The sequence below is a fragment of the Rattus norvegicus genome, chromosome 1 (genome assembly GCF_021556685.1).
Source record: "Rattus norvegicus strain SHRSP/BbbUtx chromosome 1, alternate assembly SHRSP_T2T, whole genome shotgun sequence".
Classification (NCBI taxonomy): Eukaryota; Metazoa; Chordata; class Mammalia; order Rodentia; family Muridae; genus Rattus; species Rattus norvegicus.
Window position 1 is genome coordinate 213,066,331 of NC_141534.1, and position 12,085 is coordinate 213,078,415.

The window sequence follows — 12,085 nt, forward strand, 5'->3', positions numbered from 1 at the left end:
TGCCGAGATCCAGAGCTGGGCTTCCCAGCTTTCAGACTCCTCCATGGGATTCCCAGGAGGCCTTGCTGGAGTGAGGGCCACCCCTGGAACAGAGAGGTTCTAAGAGCTGAGTCCAGCGGAGCTGTGTTGTTCCTTAAGTTATCAAGCATCTTTCTCTCTTCTCTGTTTTCATCTCCTTTTTTCCTTCCTTTAAAAACATTATTTATGAATTTAATGTGTATGGGTGTTTTGCCTGCATGTATTTCTGTGCACTATATGTGGACCCAAGAGGTCAGAAGAGGGTGTTACATGTGGACGGGGAATCAAATCCAAGTTCCCTGGAAGAACAGCCTGTGCTCTAACTCTCCCCAGCCAGCCTCCTTCCCTCCTTACATCCCTCCCTCTTGCCTTTCTTTTTTGCTTTCCTCTTCCTCCTCCTCTTCCCCTTCCTCATCCTCTTCCTGACGGCAGGTTTCATGTAGCCCAGGCTGACCTTAACTTTGCTGTGTAGTACAGGGAAGATGACCTTGAAATTCAGATCTTGTGCCTCCACTTCCTGAATTCTGGGACACATCTGTATCATATGGTGCTGGGAATTGACCCTAGGGCTTCATGTGTCAGGCAAGCACTCCACTACTCTCTACTCACTCGGGTCACATTGTCCCTTTGGAGTCACACTGGAACACAGGAGGTGCAGGGTGTGGTGCTATACTGGGTCTGAGACCTGGGACACCTGTTTCCTGATGTCAAAGGAACCTGGTGACATTTCTAACTCAGGGGCCTGCTTGCCCAAATGGGGTTCCCACCACTGTTTGATCACATGCTAGGCCCAGACCTGCTTACGACCAGACTCTGCCACTGTGGACCATTAAATGAAGCTGGTGCTCCAGACTCCCTGTTCAGAGAAGTTGCTGCAAGAGGGTTGTTGCTGCATGTAAAATGCAGACTCCAAGTTCCTCCCTCATACCCAGGGAGCCACAACACCCTTCTTTTATTTGTTTCATTTGTTTGGTGCCATGTGTGTGTGTGTGTGTGTGTGTGTGTGTGTCTGTATATGTATGTGTATATACGTGTGTATGTGTGTATATGTGTGCATGGGTGTACGCATGTGTGTATGTGTGTATGTGCATGTGTGTGTACACATATGTGTATGTGTTTGTATATGTGTATGCCTATGTACATGTGTGTGCATATGTATGTGTATGCATATGTGTATGTGTATGCACATGTGTATATATGCGTATATGTGTCTGTGTACATATGTGTGTGCATGTGTATGTGTTTGTGCATGCAATATGTATGTGCATGCATATATGTGTGTGCATGTGTGTATGTGTGTGAGCATGTGTGTATGTGTGTGAAGGCCAGATGAGAAGCTCAGCTGACATTCTTCAGGCCCTTTCCAACTTCTAATTTAAAAATATTTATTTCATCTTCTATTTCTGTGTATGTCTGTGTGTTTGTATACACATGAGTGCAGTGCCCATGGAGGCCACAAGAGAGTATGAGATACACTGGAGCTGGAGTCAGAAGTGGTTGTGAGCCTCCCAATATGAGTGCCGGGAATCAAGCTTGGGTCCTCAGGAAGAGCAGCCCCTGTTTTTCACTGCGGAGCCATCTTTCTAGTCTCCTTCCCACCTTGGTTTTTAAGACAAGGTCTAGCTGGTTAGTGGTGGCTCACACAGAAGGATTTCTGTGAGTTAGAGAGCAGCCTGGTCTACAGGGGTAGTTTTAGAATAATCAGAGCTGCACTGAGACACCCTGTCTTGACAAACAAATAAATCCAACAACAGAAGTAAGGCAAGCTCTCTCTCGTTGACCTGGAGCTCACCAAGTAGTCTAGGCTGGCTCCAGCCAGGAAGCTCCAGGGATCCACCTGTCTCTGCCGCCAGCAGTGAGATTACAAGTGTGAGCCATCAGGCCTGGCTTTTCTTCGGTGGGTTCTGAGAATCCAGCTCTGGTCCCACCCTTGCAAGGCCAGCACTTTACTAACTAAGTCTGAGGATATTTCATACAATCCTTTATGTTTGGGGACGAGGAAATATCCTTTATTTTGTGGCACTGTTAATATCCCAGTCTCTCTGACTCTCAGAATCAATGTGGATGGCACACTTTCAGTGTTACCGAACAGTAAACTGAGGCACACAGCATTATCTCCCAATTACTATAGCCTGTCTTGTTTCTGTTTGAATCTTTCCAAGAAAGAGGACCAGCCATTCCTGGAGTTCCTGGTGCAGGCGTTAGGCAGAGGCCCTGACTGTGTGACTCCAGCCTGACAGCACAGACAGTTGAGGTTTGATCCAGCATCTGGGCCGACATGAAATCCTTCCTTTTCTCTAAACTACCTGAGGCCAAGACCAAGTGACATGGGAGGGGGCTTTTGGAGTGACTCCCCCCCACCTGGGGTTCATTGTCAGTCTTCAGAGGTGGAACAAGCATTGGTGACCCTGACTCTCAAACATCCTTCCCGTCTTTCCCAGTGTGGGATCAGCATATGTATATAGTAGCCTAAGTATGTGTCAGGCTTGACACTGACTGCCTTGTGGTCTGCTCAGATGAACTTTCCCTCCTTAGATAATACAGAATGGTTTGTCTGCTAACCTCAGGGGCGTCGTTCTGAGGCTCACCTACCCCTGGGCCTGTCTTCGTCCTCTGTCTTAGGGTTTCTATTGCTTCAATGAAACCTCTTGGGGAGGAAAGGGTTTATTTGGCTGACACTTCCAAATCACTCTTCATCATCAAAGGAAGTCAGGGCAGGAATGTGAAAACAGGAGCCAAACACTGAGGCCATGGAGGGGAGCTGCTTACTGATCCGATTCCCAGGCTTCCTAATAGAGCCTAGAAGCACCAGCCCAGGGATGGCACCACCCACAATGGGCTAGGCCCTCCCCCATCAATCACTAATTTCAAAAATATCTTAAACGCTTGCCTACCACCCAACCTTATGTAGGCATTTTCTCAGTCAAAGCTCCCTCCTCTCAGATGCCTTTAGCTTGTGTCAAGTTGGCATAGAACCTTCTGGAACATTCACAGGATCAGTTTCCTTGCTGTTGTAGTGATAAGACACCATGACTAAGGAAAATTATAGAAGAAAGTTTATTTGGACTTGCAGTTCATCACTGTGCGGGAGTGGCAGCCTTGATGGTAGACATGGTGACTGAAATACGAAGCTGAGAGTGCACAGCCTGAACCTCCAGCAGGAACCAAAAGAGAGCGAACTGGGAATAACGGGGGACTTTGAAGGCCCAGAGCCCACCCCCAATGACATACCTCCTCCAGCAAGGCCATAGCTCCTAAATGTCCCCAAACAGGTACCACGTGTTCAAATGCCTGAATAGATGAGAAACATTCTCATTCAAACTACCACACTGAAGATGGAGCTACTGTGATGGACCCAGGGCTGCTGGTGCCAGACCTGTAGGTACCTGGGTGGCCCTCCATGGCAGGCAGCAACAGATATTAGACCTATGAGGCTGGCCCATGGTAAGGGAGGCCTTCTAGGAAGGGGAGAAGGAAACTGTGTGGGCCTGTCCTCTCATGGGAAGCCACTTGCTACCTCAGGGCGGGAAGGCCACACATGGGTCCCCATCAAAAGTGCAGCCACCCAGGGTTTTCTAGGAGTGACTCCTGCTAATTTGTTCCTTAATCTCATTTTTGCTTCCCTCCCCTACTTACTCTTCCTTCTTCTTGGCATCCATCCATCCCTCCACCCATCCATCCATCCATCCATCCATCCATCCATCCATCCATCCACTTTCCCACATATCCCATCCATTCTCTTAGTTCCTCTTGCTTGATCTTGATCTTGTGGCACCTGCTGGCCCAGCCCCCTGCTCCATCCAGCTAGACTCAAATTAAAGGACCATCTCCCCTCTGTCCAGTTGTCGGAATGCCCCTGGTAAGTCTGCATCCCACTCCACCCCCATTCTAGAGACAGGCCCACAAGCCCCATTAGACACAGGTACTCTTTACATGGGCTGCCTACTCTTCCCAGTGGGAAGGCCACGGTGGCCTCTGCTTGGCCGAAGAGGACCTTCTGGAATCTTGCCCTAAAATAGCCCACAGTGCTACATCATTTCCTGACTAAGCCATCAGCTCCAAACAAAACTCACCTTATCTGGTTCCATCTGGGAAAAGCCTGCCAGGCCGGCACCGGCAGTTCTTCTGGGAAATCACCTATCCTGCCTAAAATGCACCCAGCTGCAGGATGCGACTGGCCTAGAGACAGAGTACAGCTCAGGCCTCTCACTGAGTGCTCTGCGACCCAGTGAACTGTTTCTTTCTATCTTTCATATCTTGATCTCAAGCACCCTTGTTAGGTCCTAAGTGAAGCCCCTTGTCCTTTCACCCCACCCAAGGTTGCCTTGAGGGGTCTCCTTCCCTCCACATCCTGGGAGCCCATAGCTGGGCTTGGCAGGTCTAGATGGGAACCCAGTCTACAGGGCTGGAGCTGTCTAGGGCCAAAGGATGTGCAAGCTGCTGCAAGCGGACATGGAGCACCCACACTTCCCACCATTGCAGCCCTCAGTGCAGTCTAGGCCAAAGCTTTTCATCGTGCAGGAGAAAGCCATAGAGAGGCATCCTGTACAGGAGGTTCTGTCCTGCCAGGCTGCTAAGGCTCTGTCACATCCACTTAAAAGGCAGTGCAGCTCCGCCCACTGTGAGACTTGGAGTGAAAAAATAAGTAAGAAAATGGGATGGTCTCAGATGCCAAGAGGTGCAGTTAACCTAGGAGGAAGTTAGCTTTAATGAGGAAATCCCTTAGTGCTGCTGAAACTATGCCTGGAATGGCTAATGAGCCCTGGGGGGCGGGCTGGAGGGGGCTTGGAGGAAGTGCTCTGGAAAGGACGCCCTCCTGGCCAGGTTTCCCTTGTACATTGGGCTTATCTGCAGGAAACTGCTCCAGAGGCCGAATCCGCTGAGCAGGGCTGTGACTCATGCCCGCTCACAACCCAGGCACAGCCTCCATGATGGGGCACAGTAACATCTCTTAGGGACATGTTCCTAGGGCAGTAACCACTGCCCTCCCAGCCGAGAGCAAAAGAAAGTTCCCTTTGAGGAACCCTGAGGCACACACCTGTGAGGGCCCCTGCCCAGATCAGCTGTGGATTGGGGAGTTGAGTATGTGTGTGATTTGCACAGTGGCTGGGGCAGGATTGTCAGGGTTCAAGGGCCAGCTGGTGCCTCATGAGATCATTGGAAGCTTCCAGATGCTCTGTCCATTTTTTCTGGGGGGAGTATAGCCCACGGCCCCCAACACAGGAAGAAAGGGCTATTTTTGGAGGTCAGCCTTTGGTGCTAGGGCTCCCATCACCCGATGGCCTCTTGGCCTCCTTCTCCGGTGGGAAGAGCCATCGGAAATGGCTGACTTCTGGTTCTGCCTCCGTTGGCAGGCGGGGGGTAGGGACAGGGCCTCCAGGGCCCAGCAGCCAGCAAAGGAGATTACAAGGCAGTCTTTAGGTTACCCAGCACCTTCTTGAGTGAGTCCCATGACAGTGAGGCACTATGGGTCACCATGGCCACTAGCCCAGTGTCTCTTGAAGTTTCCAGTGATACTGGGTGCTCAGGGGCATAGTGTAGCTATTTCAGAGCTCCACAAAAGATAGCAGAGGATAGTCCTGTGTGCATGTGCATGTGCGTGCCTATACCCACACACATCCACATGGATAAGATTTGTGTGTGCTCATGTGTGCACACGAATGCACACATGCACCCACGCCCATATACATCCACATGGGGTCTAGAGGCCAATGCTCAGTGTCTTCCTTTATTGCCTCCCACCCTATCTGGGGACAAGGTCACTCACTGAAGCAGGAACTTCACAATTGGTTAGGCTGGTTGGCCAACAGACCTCAAAGATCCTTCTTTCTGTCTCTCAGTCCTGGGACTCTGTGTGCCAAACCAGCCCTGTGGATCAGAGCTCAGGTCTTATGGTTACTCAGCAAGCGCCACTGACCAAGCCATTTCCACAGCCCTCACATTCATTTTTGTTGTAATTTCAAATGAAATATAGTCTCCATTCCCTGGTCTTCAGGCCTTCATGCATTCTATCCCCAACACCAGGTCTCAGAAGTCAGATGGTAAGGTAAGGGGGAAAGCCACAGGGCTGAGGAGGAGGGGGATTTTCCACTTCCCCTCCTGGCTCCGTATTTAGAATTTCCACTTTTCACTTGCAAAGGTTTTCCTTTCTCTGCGGCCTCAGCGTTTGCCTCACACTCAGCCTCCTGCACACTCAGGCCTGACAGTGGGTCTCTCTTGTCATTTTTTTTTTCAGATGTGAACAAGCTGCTTGTCCACATTTTACAGTTCTGTCTCTGGGATGCTTGTGCTGAAGGCCTCCACAGTCTGCAAAGCCCAGGATTCTGTAGAGGTGGCAGAGACCCAGACAGTTTCCTCAACCTCAGAGGGGGCTCTGACTGCTTCCCATATGACACTGTCACACAGATGGCCTGTGAGATGGAGGAGACTCCTCTCTCTCTCTCTCTCTCTCTCTCTCTCTCTCTCTCTCTCTCGACACGAGCATGCACGAGCGCACACACAAACATACACACACTCACATTGTCCAGGGCTCTCAGAACTACCACGATGCCTCTGATGGCAGCACTAAAGTCAACTACACATGGGGTCTGAGTTTTCTTTCTTTCTTTTGTGGTTGCCTGACTTTGATTCTGTAAGCATATATAGAGCACCTACTGTATACACGCTTGGTGTGAGCAAGTCAGAATAGAAGGAGAGTCCTGTGCACAGTGTTTGTGCTCAGGAGTGGAAGCCTAGTGCAAAGCCATGTACTCTGGGGACAAAAGCACAGGGTGGAGACAGGAAGTCAGATGAAGCTGGGTGCAATTCTGTGAAGATGGTTGGCAATGCCCAGCTGGCAAAGACCTGGATAACAGCCATACTTGGTCCCTGGGGAGCCCCTCCTTGGGTCATCCAGCTGAGGTTGGACAGGTGTCCTGCTTCCATTTGTCTTAGTCAAGAGTTCTCTGGAGGAATGAACATCATGAAAATAGGTCACAAAGGGGCTTTGTTAGATTGGCTCACTCCACATAGGCAAGAGTGTTCAACAGTGACTTCTATATGCAGAGGGGCTAAGGACCTGACAGAACCCATGCCACAAAGTCAAAATCAGTCTGAGAACCTACAGGGTTCCCGGAAGCTGCTGGCCCTTAGTCCACACTGGAAGGCGGGAAAAGTTTAGGTACTGATGGCAGTGAAGGATGGTGGCGGTAGGGCAGTGGCAGCAACAGTGGTGATGTCCTTACCAGCAAGGGGAAAGGCAGGCAGATTATAGGCTTATTTCCCCCCAGGACTTCTTTAGATCTGGTCTGTTGCTAGAAGGCGGCACCCACTCTGGTAGGAGGGGCTTCCCAGTTTGCCCTCCAGGAAACGCCCTTACAGTCCTGTTAGTTGATCCCAGAGCAATCATGTTATCCACTTTGCTGTCTCTCTACAGATCTGGAGCCTTAACAGATCAGAAGACATTTTACCTGAGACAGACTGAAAACCTATTCATTATCTGGCTTTTAATAGGGAATGTTTGCAACTGTACTTTAAGCCATTGTGACCTGGTGGAGGGTGTGCTCGTTACTGCAGTGCGACCTGTGTGTATTGACTGATACATTCCAAAAACCGTGTCCTAACTCTATGACATATATGGCCACATCTGAAGCGATGCTCCGTCAGTGTGATGTGGAATGCTCCAACACCTTGAGCCCACTGCCCGACTCTGTACTTCCACTGGAGCCATGTTAGCATCTCAAGACCGGCAGGACCAGGGAGGTAAAGAACAGTCTGCAAGTCACTTGGGGTGTGCCCATGCTTCTGAGCCACAAGAAAACGTGTCACGATATTCCTAAGTTTTCTCGGTATTGCTGAAGCCAATGTGCTCAGCCGGTCTGGGCACTCACAGGCTTTTCTGCCCCCAACACCTTCTGTTTGAGAAAAAGGTGAACAGAGGCTGCTTCAGCCCAGGGCTGAAGGGAGAAGTGGGATCCTGGCTTCCCCAACAAGCCGTCTCTGCTCCCTGCTTCCCTTGTTTGTGTTCAGTAGCTCTCAACCCTAGGGTTCACGCTGTCTACGATGATAGCAGCCTGGCGGCATGTGGCCACCATCCTGCCCACGGGGGGCACTGGTTTTCTCACCTTTCTCTGTGTGTGTCCAGCTCTGCGTAGGTGCTGCAGAGCAGGCCTGGCAATGCCCTCCTCTGACTACCACCGTGCAAAGGAGGAACCAGGAGCTCTGTCTCGGGGAGGGGCTTTGTCCGCTTGAAGCTCAGTTCAGCTGTGGAGCCAGCCTTCTCCAACCACAGTCTTTGTTGGGCTTTTGTTGTTGTAGGGTAGCCCAGGTTGGCCTTAAACTCCTGATTCTCCTGCCTCCACCTCTCTAGCTGTGGGATAACAGGCATGCGCCAGCATCCTGAGTTTACATGGTGTTGGGAATCAAACCCAGGGCTTCATAAACACTAAGGAAAACACTCGAATGACTCAGCTACATCCCAACCCTTGTTACTTTTTGAGTTAAGTACTTAGGCTTGCTCAACATACTCGGAAGAGTGGAGCCTCCTTTACAACCCAAGAGGCACTGGCGAAATACTTGCTATGAGGAAATCTTTCCATTGAGAAAATTCCTGTGTGGGCCTCTGCTCAGTGTGGTGGCCATGCTTGAGAAGGGCATAGGGCTTTGGAGACCATGGTTCCTGCTGCCTTTATCACACCTGCTGCCTGGCAAGGGACAGGAGCCTCTCTGTCCCTAGCGCTGGGTCATTATTGACTTTGCTACCACCCAGAAGTGGAATGAGTTCTGGGTCCCTGAGGGGTCCTGGTGAGCTGTTTCACCAGGTGGACATTCACCTTGTCTGAGGACTGATTCTCATTCTCAATTTTCCAGACACTGAGGGGAGGGGACAAGGTGAGGACTCACCTGGCATGTCCCCTGCTCTCTCACTGTGAAGCCCTCCAGTCAGGACCTGCAGGGCTACTCTTCAAACAAGCTGGACATGCATGGCCCTGCACAAGCATTCCACAGGAGAGGAGGGCCTCACTCTGCAGAGAGGGGAGGCCTCTGTCTTTCCCCTTCCAACAGTGAACTGTGGAATTCTGGGCCCCCTTGCCTATGCTATTGTCTGGAGCCCAGATCCAGAGGCTCAGGAGCTGGAGGGACAGTACACAGACCTCAGAAGTAGCCTTGGGACCTGGAGACACAGCTCAGTTGACAACATTTTTGCTGAGCATGTACGAAGCCCTAAGTTCCATCTCAGCAATGCAAAAATCAGGCAGTGGTGGTGTGCACTTGCAATCTGTAATCCCAACATTGAAGGGGTGGAGGCAGGAGGCAGGAGGATCAGAAATTAAAGGTTATCCTCAGCTACACTGTGAGTTTGAAGTAAGCCTCAGCTACTGGAGATCTTGTTTTGTTTGGTTTGCTGATTAATTACCTAATTTAAAAAGCATCAGGTCAAGCTATGCCTGCAGCAAGCATTTTTCCTGAGGTCTACGTAAACCCGAACTCCAGTAATCCAAGATGGAATCGGTCAGGCCCCTGCCTCATGCTCCAACTGGCAGCTAGGGCGGGTCCCAGCCTCAGAGGGAACTCAAAGAGTACTAGGGAACTGAAAACACATGACTCCAATCAGGAGGAAAAATGACTTCATGGCCACAGCCCCTGAAGCAGAAGGCTCTGCAGCCCGGCCCTGTCCGGGCAGACTTTCAAAAGGTCCTGCATGTTCTGCAGCCTCTGGCTGGGGTCTTTCCTGCGAGGGACTCGCCCTGCACCAGGCCAGGGCCGAAGGCCAGGTGGTAGAGTGTGGGACCACAGGAATCTGCCACAACCCAGCGCTGCCCACACCCTGCGCCTCGCAGCGCGTTCATGAATGGTCTCACTTCCCAGACAGCGGATTGGCCGAGCCGCCGGCTTCGAGGCCCAATCATCATCAGCCGCCGCCTGGTCTCCGCGTGGGGCCTGAGCAGTTCTGCAGCTGTGAATGGCAGAGAGCCCTTCCCCCAAGGAGAGGAGGAGGGGGAGGGGGGTTTTATATTTATTTTTATTTTTAAATTCCCTGCACTCTTCCTCGGAAGAGGAATTGTGTCGTTCCGAATCTTGGCTGCAGTTCCGGACAATAGCCTTGGGCTTGCCTGTGGCCACCGGGATTGACGCTTAAGATCTTGTGTCTGGAAAAGTGCTTGCTGGTTCCGACTACATTTTTTTTCTTTTGCCTGTGTTTCAGATTGGCTTCAGGTTCCAGGCCCTTTCGCAGGCTGTGCTGCAGAGCCCCAGACAGTGTCTTGGGGACGGTGGGTTTGCCTTGACTTGGGGTAGGAGCTCCTGAAGCCACTCACGTTTGCAGACACTATACAGGAGGTTGGTCAGCCTGCTTGGTCACTCCATCTACCAGTCGTTGGCTTGGTACTTGCTTCCATTAACATGTGCTGGGGGAGGGGGAGGGGGAGGGGGAGGGAAGTGGGGTGGGGGTTGGGCTTGGAGATGGGAGTCTGACAGTCTGGGCAGTCCATGTTTGCTCTAGAGTAGGGAAGCAGGCTCTGTTTGTTGATGTGAAGCAGGCACATTTTTTACAAATGCTCCCAGAGAGCCTGCCATCCCTGCTGTCTGTCACGCTGGTGCCTAGGAAAGCACAGGAGCCTCTCTGTCCCTGGTACTGAGTCATTACCAACTTTGCCACCACCCAGGGGTGGAATGAGTTCTGGGTCCCTGAGGGGTCCTGGTGAGCTGTTTCACCAGGTGGACATTCACCTTGTCTGAGGACCGATTCTCATTCTCAATTTTCCAGACACTGAGGGGAGGGGACAAGGTGAGGACTCACCTGGCATGTCCCCTGCTCTCTCACTGTGAAGCCCTCCAGTCAGGACCTGCAGGGCTACTCTTCAAACAAGCTGGACATGCATGGCCCTGCACAAGCATTCCACAGGAGAGGAGGGCCTCACTCTGCAGAGAGGGGAGGCCTCTGTCTTTCCCCTTCCAACAGTGAACTGTGGAATTCTGGGCCCCCTTGGCTATGCTATTGTCTGGAGCCCAGATCCAGAGGCTCAGGGGCTAGAGGCCAGTGCAAATCGTGTGCCTGTCCTTCCCGGGAGGACTCCCAAACTTGGGGGAAACATCAGGGACAGAATCTATACTCCACGTAGGGTGGGGGAGGAAAGCTCTCTTGCAAGATGGGTTGATGTAGATGAGGCTGGAGAGGATTTTGAATGCAGCCTGAGGAAGTCTTTTGAGGCCCTAGGAAGCCACGGAAAGTTGGGGAGAAGAAGCAGTACCCTGGAACATTGTAGAATTGACTCCCTCTGGCAGAGCACCAGGGCTGAGCCTCTGTGGAACTTCTGCATGGGAGCCAGGCAGACTGTTCCCTGTGACCCTGGGCTCTCTCACTTGAGAGGTTTCTAAGCAATTAACCCCCTCAAACGGTGAGGAAACAGCTGGGCCTGGTTGGCACCTTGAATCCCAGCATTTGGGAAGCAAAGGCAGGTAGATCTCTGAGTTCCAGGGCAGCCAGGAGATCTTACTTGGAAAAAAAAAAAAGAACAAAAGGAAACTGAGGTTCAGAGTCACCTGAATGGGGTCCTACAATTTGGGGGCCCCAGGCATCGGAATGGCCCGGCTCTGCCTTGAGTTTGAGGCTAAAGCACACTGAACAAGGCAGAACGGGACTGGAGGCCTTAGTGATAAACTCAGGTTGATCTCCAAGCCCATGCCAACTACAGCCAATAGACTAGATCATCTCCTACAGAGCTCCATCCATCAGCTGTCACAGGGACAGTGTCATCATGTCGCATGGCCTCTGGAAGACTCCACTGGAGGCTTTGGAATGGACAGAAGAGACAGAGTGACAGGAATCTCCTTATGCACGCAATTGCCTGTGGTTTGAACGTGTGCTCAGAGGCCATGTGCCGGTAACCTGTTTCCCAGTGCAGCTGTGATTTGGGGTGGGGCCCTAGGATGGGCTTAAATCGTCTCAGAGGATCGATCCATTCACAAGATGGTGGAGTGCTGGAACTAGCAGCTCAGCTGAGAACATGAGCTCTCCCCTGCAGGACCATTATCTCAGAAGGATCCCATCTCAGCATCTATGACTCTTACCGAGTCTGACACAGCATGA

The 12,085-nt window shown here is 51.5% G+C and overlaps 1 long non-coding RNA gene across 4 annotated transcripts in view; it reads left to right on the top strand.

The window, feature by feature from the left end:
- Window positions 1-11,496, top strand: part of LOC120099967 (uncharacterized) — a 94,293-nt gene extending 82,797 nt beyond the window's left edge. For 2 of the 4 annotated variants that reach the window (XR_015652770.1, XR_015652768.1), the window contains 3 exons: window positions 7,433-7,758; window positions 10,202-10,335; window positions 10,763-11,496. This is a non-coding gene — a long non-coding RNA (uncharacterized LOC120099967). Of the gene's footprint in view, window positions 1-7,432; window positions 7,759-10,201; window positions 10,381-10,762 lie in introns of all 4 variants that reach the window. The other 2 variants (XR_015652767.1, XR_015652771.1) reach the window with 2 other exon arrangements.
- Window positions 11,497-12,085: the final 589 nt, after the last annotated feature.